Here is a 17,879-nt window from a genome sequence, read left to right on the forward strand (position 1 = left end):
GTCCATATCCATTTGATAGGAACATGATCATGTCTCATTTCCCATGCAATTTCGAAACACCAAAATTTGACAAATACAAGGGGAAAGGAGATCCTAGGGACCAATGTAAGAGAATTTTACTTTGCATGCTTAGAGGTATCATATGATGAAACATATCTAATGCGCCTCTTCCCTCAAAGTTTAGGCAGATAGTCCATGCAATGGTTTTCACGTTTGCTAGGCAGAATACGAACATTTGAAGACCTAGTACAAAAATTTATCACTCATCATTCGCATAACATAGAACGAGATGTCTCCATGGCTGATATATGCAATACAAAACAAAAGAATGGGGAGTTATTCTTGACATTCTTACAAAGATGGAGACACCTTTCTAGTAGACATTCCTTCCCCATTCTTGAAGAACAATTAGTTGAAATTTTTATTTCATACTTAAATGAGGAAATGGAGTTCTACTTAGACTTTAAATGTTCAGACACTTTCAAAGACGTGATAGCCCAGGGGCTTAAAATCGAGAAATCCCTTATCAAAAAGGGACTTGTCAAAATATACAAAGACAACAATGATGGTCCACGACCAGCCTCCAAAAGTGAAAAACCAAAGTTTTGGGCCAAGAACAAAAACATTGTTAATGATGGTATTGTAGACGCACAAACTGTCAAAATTACCTAGCCTATAGTCAAAATTGTAGGACAAGTAGATAATCTTAACAACCCCACTACTAATCAAGGTAATCCCCAAAACAATCAAATAAATCAAGCTCCTAACACGCAACAAGAGGCACCTAAAAATAGGTACGCAACCTACAAACCCAATCAAACGTACACACCCTTGGGAGAACCCCTTGAAAAGATATTATGACAAATCCTATCTTCTGATCTCATCACATTGCCTAAAACGTTGAACTATGAACCACAGATTAAACCTTCATGGTGGAGAGATAATGAGTATTGTGAATTTCATAAAGGAAAAGGACATAAAACAAATAGTTGCTATCGGTTAAAAGATATCATTCAAGACCTTGTTGATCGAGGTGACATAGAAGTGGATGGTCATAATGCAAAAACTTTCAATACTAATCATACCATCCTCAAAATTCAACTCCCATCATATGAGAAGGAGGTCCCTCCCATTAAGGTAAGAACCAAGATAACATGGCAAACTATACACGTGCACCATATAACCTATACTGTCAACAACCTTTATGATACCAATGAACAAGTTGCAACCATTAGAATCAAAGGTAAATATCCCGCATGCAATGTTTTTACTTGTCGTAGCAAGATTAATGTACAAGGAGCACCATCAAGAGCGGCATATGTGCCCAAACATTATAACCTTGTGGACCAATTGGATAAGACACCAGCACTTATCTCCATACTAGAGATTTTGCGCCTACCACCCTCACATAAAACCATCTTAGACCAAGCTCTCCAAGAAGCATCAGTTTCATCCAACCTTGATATAGATAAATTTCAAGCCATTATTGGAAGTCTAAAATCATCACCATGTCTGACTTTTGTTGAAAATAACGATGCATCCTTTCAACGACCACATAACGCCCCTCTCCACATTGAGGGATTCATACATAAACACAGTATCAAGCAAGTCTTGATTGACAATGGAGTTGTCCTTAACATCTATACCTTATAGTTAATCACAACATTGGGATATGCAGAGGATGTAGTAGATGCCAGAAAGAGGATCACCATCAAGGCCTATGATGATGTAGAACGCTCCTCTAAAGGATGTGTTACACTACCAGTCAAGGCAGGACCTATGGTGAATAATGTGGTTTGACAAATCCTAGACCTCAAGTGAACTCACAATACTGGTTCCCACTTTTTGACCAACTTTGACACTTATATGAATATTTTGAAGAAAACCTTCACTTTCCGACACCTATAACTTTTAACCCGTTAAGAATTTGAAGATGATATAAACTAGTGATTTTTAACATCTTGTTTGTAGATTCTAAATATTTTTTTTTCAAATTTATTTGAATAAAATTTTATTGATTTTTCCATCTCCCTCAAAAAGTAATTTTTTACAACAAACAACATTTTTTAAGAGTGATGTGTATCCTGAAACGCATAATTTTTTTTCTATAAATGATAAAAACTTAATTCTTTTTAATTTTGGTTTGTAACATCAATACCCAGGGCATGCAGTTGGTTTGATAGTGATATGTTGAATATTTTTCATTTTATTAAGTTTTGAAGTTTGACTAATTATAATTTAGATATAGGTGTACGTTTGAACACATAACTTGTTCTATATATATCAAAATTCAATTTTCTTTTTTTTGTTAGAAAGAAAACATCAATACCTAGTGCATAGATATTTTTCAAATTTTTTTTGAATTAGTTTACTATTTTTCCCAATGCATTGAACAAAGAAGTTCATGTTCGGTGAAAAACCTACATTCATAAGAAATAAAATAAAAATATATTAATGAGATTAAATATATTAAAAGTTATACTATTTGGAAAGCTTATAATAAGGAATAATAATTTTAAAAAAAACTTTTAAATGAATTAATTTGACTCCCCAAAAGCTAATGTAAAATTGGTTTTTTATCAGCATTTGATAGATGCAAAGGAGACTCCATTGCAAGTATGATTTAGAAGTAGAGAGGTTCTGTCCAAGAAATTTTGATCTAAGAGCCTTTGATTTAACTCTCTTCAATTAATTACTTAAAACGGGACCTCTTAAAGCTTAAATCATTCTATTTTCTAAAAAAAGTATGATTTCAGCAAAAATTAGGATGTACCAAAAAGTGGGAACCAGCTTTGTGAGTCCCTCTTCTATACAATCTCCTATTAGGTATACCATGGATTCATACCATGCAAGTAGTACCATCCACTTACCATCAATGCATCAAATTTCCAAATAACGGAGTAGAGATTACTATCCTCGGTGATGCCAACACATTCATCTTTTGCAACAATATCAAACATCAACTTGATATCACAATCCCTAGCAACAAAGAAGCCACCGCATCATCATCTTACGTCCACCTAGCAAATCTCACCAAACCACTTATCCCTACACCAAAATAGGAAAAGATGAAAATGAAAATAAAGGATGAAGGCCCAGGAGAGTACAATGTTAGTCAGCTTTTCTGTGTTGGCCAACTACCCCTCACCTTGGACTCATGGAAAACCAAAAATGTCACTCAAGCCACTTATTGCAGCCAACACTGTACTACACTTGATATATTCATCCCAGATAGATCACAAGAATAGGAAACTATTGATGAAGACTTGGCAAGATGGATCTACAAAGACCCTTCTGATACAGCTAGACAACAGATCAAGATCTTGATGTAGAGCATCCACACATTAACTCACCAATTAAGGGACAACCTATCCCAACTCACCTATCTAGTAGGTGTGTTCCTTCATTTAGGTGTTCATACTCACAATTCATCAACACCTTTCCTTACTAAGGACTCACAAACTCACAAATCATCCACCAACCTAAGGGTTATCATCCACATAGTCTCATGCTCCTTTCCTTGACCAAACTCACAAGGTTCAATTCCTACATCCACCCTTCAAATCTTCATGACACCCGATTGCCTAGACTCATTCCAATCATCTTAAACACATCATTTGGATAGTATTTGTGTAAACACAATACTCTTATTTTGAGACACTTTCAAATACTCCCAACATGCCTAGACAAGGCTCTCTCTACCCTCCCAACCACCCAAAATGCAAAATAAGTCTCACTGCTGCATTGTTGTCCCTTTGTGATAGTCACATAGGCTTGGGCCAGTCACATAACAAGGATCATTCTTCATTCCTAGAACCCCAAACACAAACAAGTATTATTGAAGGACCCCTTCATTCCTTTCTTCTATCATCAAACTCAACATCAGCCAACTTTCTACCTTGAAAAGAACAGGATTTTATTCCATTGTCAAACTATGACAGTCTTCATTAGATTGAGGACAATCATAAAACATTTTTTATTTGTTTTGTTCTTTGGGTACCAACAACTTGGAACATGTATAGAATTATCCCTCACACACTATTACTCCTTCACTACCCTTCCAAAACTCTTAGTCTGTGAGCATACCCTTGCTAACACCACCAAAATTTTGTTTTCTCAGACTGGGACAAGGATTTCAGTCCTTGTACTCTTCTTTAACATGTGGAAACTTCCTCATGAAACCCTGTAATCATTGGAAGACAAAGAGATAAATATTTACAAGGTTTTCCATCCATTGGATGGTGTCTCAATCATGAATATAAAGATTTTACATTTTCCTCTGTCTCGGATTACCCTAGTTTGGGGTTTTGACAGTTTTTAGAAAAAACAAGATATCTTCTTCTACAGTGCACCAAATCAAATGAAACCACCTGGAAAAGGAAGAATACTCATTCAATAATCATAAAAAATAATTTTTCAAAGAAAATTAATAAGACTTGTCAATGAACAACTCCTTGTAGCAGACTATCACATCGTAAATCACAGGGAAGTGCAAAAAGTTTCAAGATTTTTATTGATTCTTCCTTCATACAATTAACAACAACCTTGGTTCAACCTTCCCAAGGTCTATTTATACATCCACATGGTGGTTAAAAATTCTCCAACTACATTTCAAACCATATGTGCGTTGGGTACAATAATGCAACTTTTGTGTAAATGACAACTTGACAATTTTGTGACAACATTTTGCAATATTGACAACTTTAACCTTAGACAAACCTATGACCCCCAAAACATCAAAATAGGTCCAAATAGACATAAGAACATCTTCAAAATACATTTTACATCAAGATGGACCATTTAGACACTTTGAGCACTCTTTGACAACTTTTTACAACTTTTGGGCAATCTTGAGCAATTTTGCCAATATGAGTAACCTATGACTAGACATAACAAATATTGGTCTAGATGACCTTATTACATAAAAATGATCATAATTGACCTTATTTACATTGAGAATTCATCAAAACACTTGTCTTCCATATTTTCTCTCATGGAATCCTGATGAGTAAGGAGGTGCTCCTGCACCAAATCCCTACAGAGAAGTATGGTAAAGGCTTTACCCTAATGCAAAAGATGGGCTATGATGGACATAGTGCATTAGGATCCCACAAACAAGGTGTAAAAGAGCCATTGAAACCATTTTTACAACCACAGGATACAACTAGACTCAGATTCAACCCTGGTTCAGGAGGTTCGTCTAAGCTCAGGATTCCAAAAAAACAAAAGTAGACCACTTCTAAGTTCACCCCTTCCTGAAGCAGGATAGTGTCCATTGCAGGTCAACCTATAAATCTAAGTTACAAAATCACTTCTGAATTGAAGTCTACACCTCCAGCAAGTAAAAAATAGGTAATGTTGCATGCCAACCCATGACTCTGGGGATAAAACTCGTTTCCACTTCAAATACCCAAGAAACATCAACAACCACATCAGATAAAACCCCTACAACAAATGTCAATAAACTTTTCACATCGATTGACATCTCTATAACATACAATGACAAAGTTCTACCAAGTGATTCTAAGATGGATTCACAAGAATATGAATGGGGTTCTTTGGCTTCACATGACTCTGAAGAGGATTCTCCTGGTCCTCTTGTAGACAAAAGCATTGAAGGAGAAGCATGGATCAAAACCTTTTGGGCTTCTGATACTAAAGATACTCCAAGAACAGATAGGTCACCTCCTAAGTCTGAATGCGAAGAGGATAGTACTGACGATGACCTTGATTCCACCATACTTACCTTAACTATTGCATCCTATGACCTCAATCTCATTGATGAATCCATGCCAATTATTCACCCCAAACTCATTGATTGGGACTAGCAAGATCCCCCACACCTTGACATCTTCCAAAATGATAATGTGATCATAGACTTTCTTGAATTACAGGATGACATACCAAGTGGGGATCATAAAGATGGGTATGCTATTGAACATAATAGTGTGGCTTACTTTGGAGAGAATTCCAACCCTTTCAGTCGCAAAAATATTATGATCAAAACAAGATCCTCAAGTGAAAACTACACTGTGGCACTTTTGGAGACCAAAAGAGTAAAAAGAAAGGATGCATCCAAGGGTGAAAACCTCTCTAAGGCGCCTAAGGATGGAAGGTTTGATATTCTCCCCTTCAGCACTAATCAAGAAAGATTGTCTATTCTCATCAAAGAAACAAAGGAACTCAATCTAGGGGCATTGGAAAATCCACACATACTACATCTAGCATGATCACTGACTCCAGCTGAAGATCCTGATTTTATAGAATTATTCCAAAAGTGATAAATCAACTTTGCATGGTCCTATGTAGACATGTCAGGACTCGATCCAGAGCTAGTAATGCATCACTTGACAGTAGCAAAAGGAGCCAAACCAATAAAAGAAACTAGGAAAAATGCATCCTCAAATTGCACTCTTAGTAAAAGTCAAACTCAAGAAGCTATTAGATGTGGGTTTCATAAGACCCATTGATTATGCAGAATGGATCTCCAACCTTGTACCAATGGCAAAACAAACTAGGGGCATTTGTATCTATATGGATTTTAGAGATATAAACAAGGCATATCCTAAAGACGACTTCCCATTACCCAACATTGATATGATCGTGGACCTCACAGCGGGACATGCCATGCTATCACTTATGCATGACTTTTTAGGATACAACCAGATAAAGATTGCTCCAGAGGATCAACACAAAATAGATTTTACATACCCATGGGATACACACTGTTGGAATGTGATTCCATTTGGTCTCAAGAATGTAGGCGCTATGTATCAAAGGGAAATGACTACCATCTTCCACGATATGATGCATACACTAATGGAAGACTATGTGGATGATTTACTAGCTAAATCATTAACAAGAGAGGGTCACCTCATGGTACTAGACAAAATTTTCACCAGACTAGAACAATATAATGTATGACTCTATCTGAAGAAGTGTGTTTTTGGAGTAACCTCCCAAAACTCCTAGGATACATTGTTTCTAACAAAGGGATTGAGGTTGACCCTGCAAAAGTCAAAGAAATCATGGAAATGCCACCTCCTAAGAACATCAGTCAGTTAAGGAGATTACAAGGAAGGCTACAATCAATCATGCGGTTCATTGTACAATTGGACGACAAATGTCATCCCTTCACACATATACTCCATAAGAATGTTCGTTTCAAATGGGAAGATAATTGTCAGCAAGCGTTCCAACAATTAAAGGACTGCATAATGACGTCGCCATTACTAACACCACTATCTCCAGACAAGCCATTATTGTTATACATTTCAGCTACAACTACGGCCTTAGGAGTCTTGCTAGCACAACATAATGTAGAAGGCAAAGAATGTGCAGTATACTACATTTCCAAAACAATGGTAGGGTATGAACTCAATTATACCCCTATTAAACGAGCTTGTCTTGTCATGATTTTAGAAGCAACCAAACTGAGGCATTACCTGCTGACACACAAAATACAACTCATTACAAAATAGATCCACTCAAGCACCTACTCAATAAAGTAGCACTAACAGGTCGTTTGGCAAAGTGGGTTATGCTCCTCAATGAATTTGACATAGAGTATGTGGATCGAAAAGCAATCAAAGGATAAGTCATTGTAGATCAATTGGCCAAAGCGCCACTCATAGGAGACCATCCTCTTATCTCAAATTTCCTAGATGAGGAAATCTTAATAGTCATGGCAGCACAACAATGAAATTTATATTTTGATGGGTCCTATACAAGATATGGTTCAGGAACTGGCATTCTTTTTATCATACCTCAAGGTGATAGCATTCCAAAATCATACATGCTCACATTCCCATGCACAAATAACATAGTAGAGTATGAATCCTTGATCAACAGACTAAAAATGGTCGTACAATGGAACTTAAAGGAGATACAAGTCTACGGTGATTCACAACTGGTAATTCAACAGGTCGATGATGAATACCAAACTAAGGATGATAAACTCATGCCTTACAAGAAAATGATTGATAGCTCCAAATAATTCTTCACAGATATAACTTTTGAGTAGTTTCCTCAATATTAGAACTATGTTGTAGATGCAATGGCTACCATAGTCTCTCTCCTTGATCTTCCACGGAATTCAACATGCTACGAGTTCTTAGTTGAACAACTTTGGATACCCGCTTATGATATCCCAGATCAATCTGAGATGGTATGTCAACTCATTGGTCCTGATTCCCCATGGTATGGTGAGTTTTACAGTTACCTACGCGATCAAATCCTCCCACCTAACCAATCAAACAACCAACACAAAACCTTCATACACAACTCCACCTGATACACCATCATTGTTGAAACCTTATACCGATGAGGTCTCGATGGTACTCTCCTTCGATGTTTAGAGCAAGGTGAGGTGACCACAACTTTAGAAGAAGTACATGAAGATATCTGTGGGGCTCATTCAAGTGGCCCGTCATTGGCTAAAAAGATCATGAGGCAAGATACAATTGGTCCTCCATGGAAAAGGACTCCTACTATTTTGTTTGAAAGTTCAAGAAGTACCAAGTTCACGGAGATCTAATACATGCACCAGCGCAAGAACTGAAACCCATCTCAACACCATGGCCCTTTTATCAGTGTGGACTAGACCTAGTGGGTAAAATCCATCCATCTTCATCTAATGGTCATAACTTCATCATTACCACCATAGAATACTTTACCAAGTGGATCGAAGTGATTCCACTTACCCAAGTAACTGACAAGTAGATAGCTTCATTTATCTTAAATTACATCATTTGTCGATATGTTGTACCCATGTCCATCATCACAAATAACAGGCTTCCTTTCAAAAACCAGGATGTTTGGGAACTTTGTGAGAAGTTTCATATCCAACATTGTTTCTCCACCCCATATTACCCACAAGGATATGGTCAAGAAGAAGCCTCAAACAAGAACATATTGAGGATCCTCAAGAAGATAGGCAATGATGTTGGTCGTGATTAGCACATTCATCTGAATCCTGCACTATGGGCATATCAAACTAGCATTTGAACCCCTATAGGTGCAACCCCATACTTATTTATGGACCAAAAGCTATCCTACCTATTGAGGTTCAATTACCATCCCTACGGGTTTCCTTGCACAATTTGATTACTGATGAAGAGTACCGAGTCTCCTGTCTTCAAAACATTGAACTGATTGATGAAAAGCAATAGGCTACCTACAATCACCTAAAAGCATATCAGCAACACATGAAAAAAAGCTACAATCATAGAGTCAAACCTCTCACATTTCATGTAGGATATCTTGTTCTCGAAGAGAATCCATGCAATCAACCAAATATAGAACATCGGGGTAAATTTGAATCCAATTGGCTAGGTCCATATGTATCACTGCAGTCTTCAATTCTGGGGCATATCAGTTAGCAACTTTGGAAGGATAACCACTGGAAGATCCAATCAACAACATGCATCTGAAAAATTTCCCTACATAAGTTGTGCAGAGCATCAAGCTCATCAAATATCAGAAAATACCAAAAACATTTAGAAAAAGTCCTACAAAAAGTACAAAAAATGAAAAAATTAAGAAAATAGTAAAGAAAAATCATTCATCCAAATGGTGAAAACCACTTCGATGGTGCCTTGGATAAGTATGATGGTGAAAACCTGGAAAACAGGTGCCATTCTTAAAGGCTCTAGCTCCATTATCATTCACACTTGTTGTGATCACATCCATTGCATCTGTTCATGCATCATATCTATCATGACTAGTTATTGATTTGTAATCAGGGTTATTACAGCATCATGTGTCTCTTGTCATGCTTTCACACTGACACCTAACTAGGGGCAATGTTCTTAACCTAATGATGGGAGTGTATTCTCAATACTTGTGATTCGTCGAGTTAAAACACTCCAAAATGTCCTAAAATAATTCAAAAACATTTATAAAAAATTCAAAAACCCAAAAACATGAGAAAACATCAAAATCAATCAAAAACATTACAATAAATTGTTCCTTGTACATAAACACATACATGAAACAACCAACTGAGCAACACATACATGAAACCGTCTTAAACAAGGATGCATCCTTCCTTCAAAACTAGACATGGTGACATATATCTTTAACAAGAAGATGTTGTTTGGCTAATAGGCACTTGGTTGAATTATTGCTTTATATATCTGGTTCCTATGCTACTCCAGGATATCGACAAGTGATTAGAGTAGTCAGGATGGTTCATGATATCTTTTTCTTTGTTTTTTAATCTACAAACTTGTTTTGATGAAGTTTTGGGGCACAATATTAATGGTGTCTATGTGGGAAGTTCACTAAGCTACGAGATCCTATGGGCAAAAAAAAATTAATGGATAACTATGGCTTACTGACTACAATGTATACCTCGACCATATGTATATGAACCAGAATGGAGGGGAACTTTTCTTGTATCTTGTGTTTGTTTATAGGTACACCGCTCAACCTTGGTTTCTGGTAACTAGGCCAAGATTGGTACTACCCTACTCAATGATGAAAGAAAGAATTATGAATACGCCATAGATCACCATTTCACCTCATCTTTTTATATTGCATTAAATTGCATACTGCTCACCCATTTATTTATACATTTATTGTACATGTCTTGTGTATGCATGCATAAAGGCTTGCATAGGGTTGCTATGAGAAAGCTAAGACAAATCTCGACGGAGTACTCTGATACACATCACTCATCTTACATTATCATTAGGCTCATTTGCATTAATGCATTTCATCTCTTCATCTATCATTTAGGGTGCTTACTATTATTTCATTATTATCTTTAGCTTCATTTAAACATCATTATCATTTTATTTCTCATATACTTATCATTTCATTTAGCACATCATTATATCATACACCATTGTTAAAATATTTGTCATTATCATCATATCATTTTCATTCTCAAATATCATTTATCATCACATCATTCTCATTTCAATTATCATCAAATTATCATCACATCAAACATTTATCATTATTTCAATTATCATATCATTTTCATTATCAAAATATCATTTATCATCGTATCATTTTCATTTCAATTATCACCACCTTATCATCTGTCATCACACATTTATCATTATTTTCATTATCATATCATTTTAATTTAAATTATCATCACATTATCATCTATCATCGTACATTTATCATTCCATCATTTTCAATATCATATATCACTCATCACATTATTTTCATATCACATAATTTTACATTATACTATTATCATTAATCAAAAACAATACATTACATTAACTCATTTTAATCATTTTTAACATTTCACGTCATCATATATAAAGGCATCAAAATAATCATCATCACAGAGCATCATAAAACCATATACAAATCCATCACATCTCATAGCATATATCAACTTAACCTGCATCCACATATTAGTATTATCATCATCATATCAAATCATACATCTAGAAATAATCAACATTGTCGCATAAAGATATCCATCATGGTAGCAAGGCATAAAATCATCTACATCCATCACAACATAAGCATCAATACAAGTATCACATCAATAGTCCATCATAAGGAAATCACATCATCACACAAATGCATATCATATCATCACTGCCTAAAATAAGATCTCATCATATATCTTCATCAAAATAAAGTACATATGAATCAGAGTAAAATGATGTCAACAAAATCGGCTACCAAAATAGCCATCCAAGTATCAGTATCATAATAATATAACAATGCAAAAAAGCATATCAAATGGCACTCTTGTCAAACATCGTGGCACCCCCACCACCACCACCCTCTCCATCTCATTGTGGAGGACCCATAATACCCCCGCTACTATGGCCCCTCTGAGACCGCTCTGACCTCGTCCACAGCATCTAGGAGTAACTCATAGCCTGCTAACTGTTGGGAACTACCTGCTCATATAACCCCCACCAATAGTCAATCTTTGCTCCTACCCGCCGCATCTCTCTCATCACCTCAGTTGTGGGGCCTTGTCCCTATACTCCCTCTATCACCTAGATCCTATAATGTTCCTACCTCAGTCTATCCATCATGTCATCCCTCTCCCTCAAAACTGTTGTGAGCTCGACCCCTCCGACAAACAATTGCACATCTCAAGCGGCAATCTCTCCATCTCTGTCATCTAACTGAGCCTCCAGGTCCTAGATACGATCCTTTGTGGCAGTAAGACGCATCTACAGCCGCAATATCATGACCTCTCATAGGTCTCCATGTCCTTCCCCACCCATCTTTGCATCTCCACTACCTCCCCCATCTTCACCACCTCCTACACTTGCATCTCCTCCCATATCTCCTCCTGCACATGCATCTCCTCCCATATCTCCTCCTAGTACACCTGCATCCACATCCATAGTTGCACCTACTCTGCCCTCCACTCTTCCGCCTGCTCCTACTATTGTTGGTGCCTGTATCAGTAGGCCTTCTGCAAGTCGCAATGGAAGACCACCCCTACCTCTCATCAGACCCCTACCTCCTCTACCACCACCTCCCCCATCTCCACCTCCTCTACCCCCTCCTCCACCCCCATCTAATCTCCTCCTCCTCCTACCCTAGCTTAGTACCCGGTCATCCTCAAATGGTGGCACTGTCTCTGATGGATCTAAGATACACGGAAAGGGATGTGCAGCAAGGTACTATGCATACTCATCCATCACTCCTGCATCAGCCACATCTTCTATGTATGGCCATGACCTAGCCTATAAACTATGGAACTCTGTCAATGCATGATCATCGGGCAATACTAGCCCCGACTGGAATCTCTCCCGCACTACTTAGGCATACTCTCCTGAACACCATGGCATCCCCTGTGTCCATCCAAACTGCCTCATAACACGGCCTGACACATATCTCTCCATAATATATGAAGTGCGGTCGATCAAAAACCGAATTGTATACACATACAACATAGCCTCCACATCATTCTCCCATGGCTCACAATTGAGGTACAACTGCCAAATCACTATATCTAAATCATCTAATGCTCATTGCTAGTACTCCAGTTTCCCCAGTTGGGGTTATGTCATCATCCCTCCATACATATATACATAGGGCGGATCAATAGCCTTGAACCTCATACACACTAGTCTAGTGATGGGCAAGTGCTCCCATTCCTAGATATGTAATAATGTGATCCCAACCCCTAGAGAAGTAATCCTATGGTAGACAACACCGAGAAAATCATTGTACAAATGTGCCAACACACATGGTCCCCATGCACATCAGGTGCCCTTGTTGGCCATCTGCTCTATAACATGTCCCCAACTGACAGCAAGTCCATGAGATCTCCAATCAAGGCATAGAAGCCCTCCAACAATGCCTAATAATACTGCTAGTAGTTGCTCATATATCTGCAATATCCTCCCATGGAACTGATCTGTCATATACTTCTAGCTCTGGATAGGTAAAGATCCATCATAGAGCCACCTCCCCAACTACCCGGTCATATGTCACAAGCTCGCTCATGATAGGAATATGTAAAATCCTCCAAACATCCTCTAGGGTCACTATCATCTCTCCCATCGATAGGTGGAAGGAGCACGTCTTGTTGTGTCATCGCTCAGCCAGTGCAATCAGCAATCTGTGATTTGTTCGAATCACGGGTAGATGCATCATATCTAACAAGTCTGTGGAACATATACAATCAATCTCAAGGTCAGTCAACTAGTCACAAAGATGTTATGTGGCAGGATGCCTCTCTCACATCAGCAATACACCTAGGTGCTCATCCTACAAACACAATTACACGACAATGTCAACCTTCTTGCTATACAAAATCTGCTACTACCTAGATTTCATCAGATACTTTTTAGGTATTTCAAGTCTCATCAGGTATTTTGACTCACGAACACCTAGAATACCAACATGCATTTACATCAATTGCCTAGTCTCAATGGGTACACTGAGTCTCAAACACAAACAAACATGCATCAACAACATTATTGACATCAACTTTCAAACTTACAATCACATTGGGGCACATTGACATTGATTGTCCTACAAACTGTGACAAAAGAGCTATAACACTTGACAATGTGCTAAACAAAACATAAGCACTAAATAATTACACAAAAGCACTCAACAAAAATAGAAGTGCTACTTCCACTATACCATAGCGCTAAAATCCAACAAAAGTGCTACCCTGTTCAAGAATGGTGCTAAGACAGCTAAAAACCTACCTATCAACATGTCAAAAGAAAAAGTGCCAAAACTTTGAAAAACATTAGCACTACAATTACCCTACAATAGCTCTATATTCACCATAGTGCTACAACTACTTAGCGATAGTGCCATTGCAGAGCAATAGCACTACTTTAGGCGACAAAAGTGCTAAAACGGTGTTTTAGCACCTTTGTCATTCAAAAATTTTCCCTAGCTAAAACATGCAATAAATGAACTCAAAACACAAAAGTTAGAATTGGACTTACTAGTGGTCGATAGCCAACTGGCTGCTGGTACCTCCGGATTCACTTGAATCAATGATGTGCAATCAGGAACACCATTTTCTCTGTCACAATCTTCTACAAAGGGTCTCTATCAGGCCTCTGGATCTCTATGGGAGAGTATGCAAATGAGGACCATTTTACCCCTTCTATCCTAAATATACCCTACCCCTGCTTCGCCTCGCTCACCGCCATGGACCCCAAGAACTTCTGAGGCTTGTTATTTCTCCATTTTAACCCTATTTTCCTCCGTTATTCCATCATTTCATCCAATTTCTTCTAATCTATCATACCCCAATTGCTTTCTTTTTCTCGAGAGATCACTTGATTTTTTGAAATTTTCGGCCCCTCTCTCGAAGGGGCATACCAACCCACTAACTAACATCCCTAGGACATTTTGTCTCATGCCTATCAATTTTTCTTTGAAATGGTGCAATAAACTGCACCATCTCAAAGAGGGGCAAATGTAGACACATAAATCTATCCACGAATTAAATAAATATTTAATATTTATTTAATACACTAATATTCCTCTTATCAATTAAATTTATATTTAATGAATTCACCATTAGCCTTTTCTTCTATCCTAGTTAAATAAATTTGATAAAAAAAATTAATTACTAACTATAGTCCCATCTATTAAATAAATTAATAAAAATATTTAATTCCCCTTTCTATTTAAATAAATTAAACATTATTTAAAATCCCCAAATCAAATCCCCTTTTAAATAAATCAATATTTATTGAAAAATGTCTCATCCACTTGCATTCTCCTACAAATTCAACTTGCATATTTTAGTTGAAATAAATGATTTATTTTAATTAAAAATTTTACTTTATCCTCACCCACTTGCTTCTAGATTCTTCTAACCTCCTTCTAGATTCTTCTAACCCCTTCTAATTTAGCCTAATCCCTCTTCTAATCATTTGCACAATCCTAAACCAAAATTAACCCCAACCCATCATCTCAAGCATTTAAGACTCTTACAGAGTTGTAAATGCTTCCCTTCTTCAACACACTAACCCACATGGGTCTTGACCCTTTAGTCAAGGCTTAACCATGGCTAAAATTTCCACAAGATTTTACCCATTGGATAATAACCTTACCCTTGGATAATAGCTTTATCCAATAACCCAACCATATGAGTTTACCCTCATGTCTTCTCAGGCATTAAGTGCTCTTTCCCTCTCCTCTCAAGCCATCTCATGTTGACACTTGTCATCATGGGATTGGGTTGAAAACCATCACATGGATCATGAATCATGCAATCTTGGCCCTCCACAAACCAGATCAATATGGACCATTCAATCTTCTATTTTGCCTATAAATAAGACCCTTCTCCTTGAGAAAAGGACGAAGCATTAGAGCATTGTTATTATACTGAAATATTGCATAGATATTTAGAGCTTTCTCATAGCATCACTATTTGCATTTGTATAGCATATGTTTTCATTTTCAATAATCTTGAATCTCCATTTGGCATCCATGGCTAATGCTAAAAGCTAAGAGCTACACTCATTTGGAACATAGAGAGGAAGGAAACAAGAGAGGAGCAACAAAAGACATCATGAAAGCATCTTAGGGAGATTCTTCTCCTTTCTTATTTTATTTAAGATTCTTTCATGCTTTTTAAATCTCCTTTGATATGTTTTTGGAATGGCTTTTAGTTCTTTATTTTGGTTTTAATTGTTAAAGCTAACATACTAACATTGAACTTTGTCTTTGGTTCTTATCCATATTTCCATGGCATCACATATAAATTAAAAAAAATTATGACATTCATAAGCATCATAATCTAAAAACACATCATCATGTATAAGCATCACATGTGGAACCAAGGAAAAATTTTGTCGCATCTCATATAAATCTCAAATCAAGGTCAAGTATACAAGTGATATCATGTTTGTATATAAGATACATCAAAAAGAATGATCTATATCACACATGTTACAATCAAGCATGACTGACTCTAGATGCTGACAGTCTCGGAACACATGTATCGCCACCAGATTTCCTTGCCCCAGGATCTCTACCAGGTGGGTGTCATCGTAATGGCCCTATCAAACCCCTACTCTTGGTCCTAGTGTGACTTTGTCCTAATCTAGTAGCGGCCAAAATTGTGTAGCTCGATGATCTCTGCTCTCGAGGGACCAAATCCTCATATAACAACCTGTAGTACTTGACCTCTTTGGCCAAGTACTGGATCTCTCTCAAGGTATCTCTAAGCGGGGCTCCTGCTGCTGCTCTATCGAAACTATCATCCAAGGCCTCTGCTCGACCCTTCCACTCTAGTGCATTATCCCTCTCTGTTTACAACTAGGCAATATGTCTTTGTTGTGCTACAAGTTGTCTCTGCTACCATGCCACATGTGCTTGTAACCACTACACAAATACCTATAATGCCTTGATTTGTGCATCCTCCTGATGCAAGGGCACCTGAATCTGATAGGAGCCTGAGAGGAGGTACCTTCTACCCTTGTCTGTGTAACTAGTGGAGGGAGGATCTCTAATATCCTCCTCTATACTGATCTCCCTGTATCCTGGCTAACCCTCATGGAAACTACACCACCACAACCACCACCACCCTCCTCATCATCATCATCTCCCTCGTCATCATCTCTATGTCTCTGCCCTCTATGGCCCTGTGGTTTGTCCTCATCCTCATCATCAAAGGCTTCCATTGGCTCAGCTCGATCAGACAATTGTGGCACTATGTGCGATATCCAAAACTATGAATACTCGGCTATCATACGAGCAATAACCCTAGCGACATAATCCCAGGTCTGTACACCCAGAATCAGATACTCTGTCATAGATGCATCACTCGAGATGGTAGGACCCCACTCCAACACATCCTGCTGGCGACAAGCGTATAAGCAAGCTCCCTATGGTATACCCTAGTGTTGGTCATAATATCGGTATGCCTGCCTGATAGTTCTGATACTTAATTGTTAAGTACAAATGCCAAGCTAACAAGACGAGAGGGGGGGGTGAATCATATAAACTTAATCTTCCATAAAATCAACAGATTCAACCTCGGTAACATATATTTCAGCAATATAACCAAAACTGCTAAACATGCAAACTCATAAGCATATAAACATCATAACACTCATAACACCAGATTTAATGTGGAAACCCAAATAGGGAAAAACCATTGTGGGATTTTAGACCCACTAAGAAATATACTCTTCTAGAGTATGCTTGGTTAAAAGCAAATCCTGTTAAAGATTACAAACACATTGCTAGATGTGACCCGGTTAAGGGATTTCCCTCAGATCTGTTAGGATCTTCACCTTGTTAGAAGTGACCTTATTAAAGGATTTCAAACACTCAATCAGAATGTCACCTTGCTAGAGAGTTTTACAAATAAGACTGTTAAGTCCACTCGGTTAAGAGATTTTCTGTCACTTCACAAAATAACAGTAAGAAAAATTTATCTGCAACTTCAC

This window comes from Cryptomeria japonica, chromosome 8 (assembly GCF_030272615.1).
Source record: "Cryptomeria japonica chromosome 8, Sugi_1.0, whole genome shotgun sequence".
NCBI lineage: Eukaryota > Viridiplantae > Streptophyta > Pinopsida > Cupressales > Cupressaceae > Cryptomeria > Cryptomeria japonica.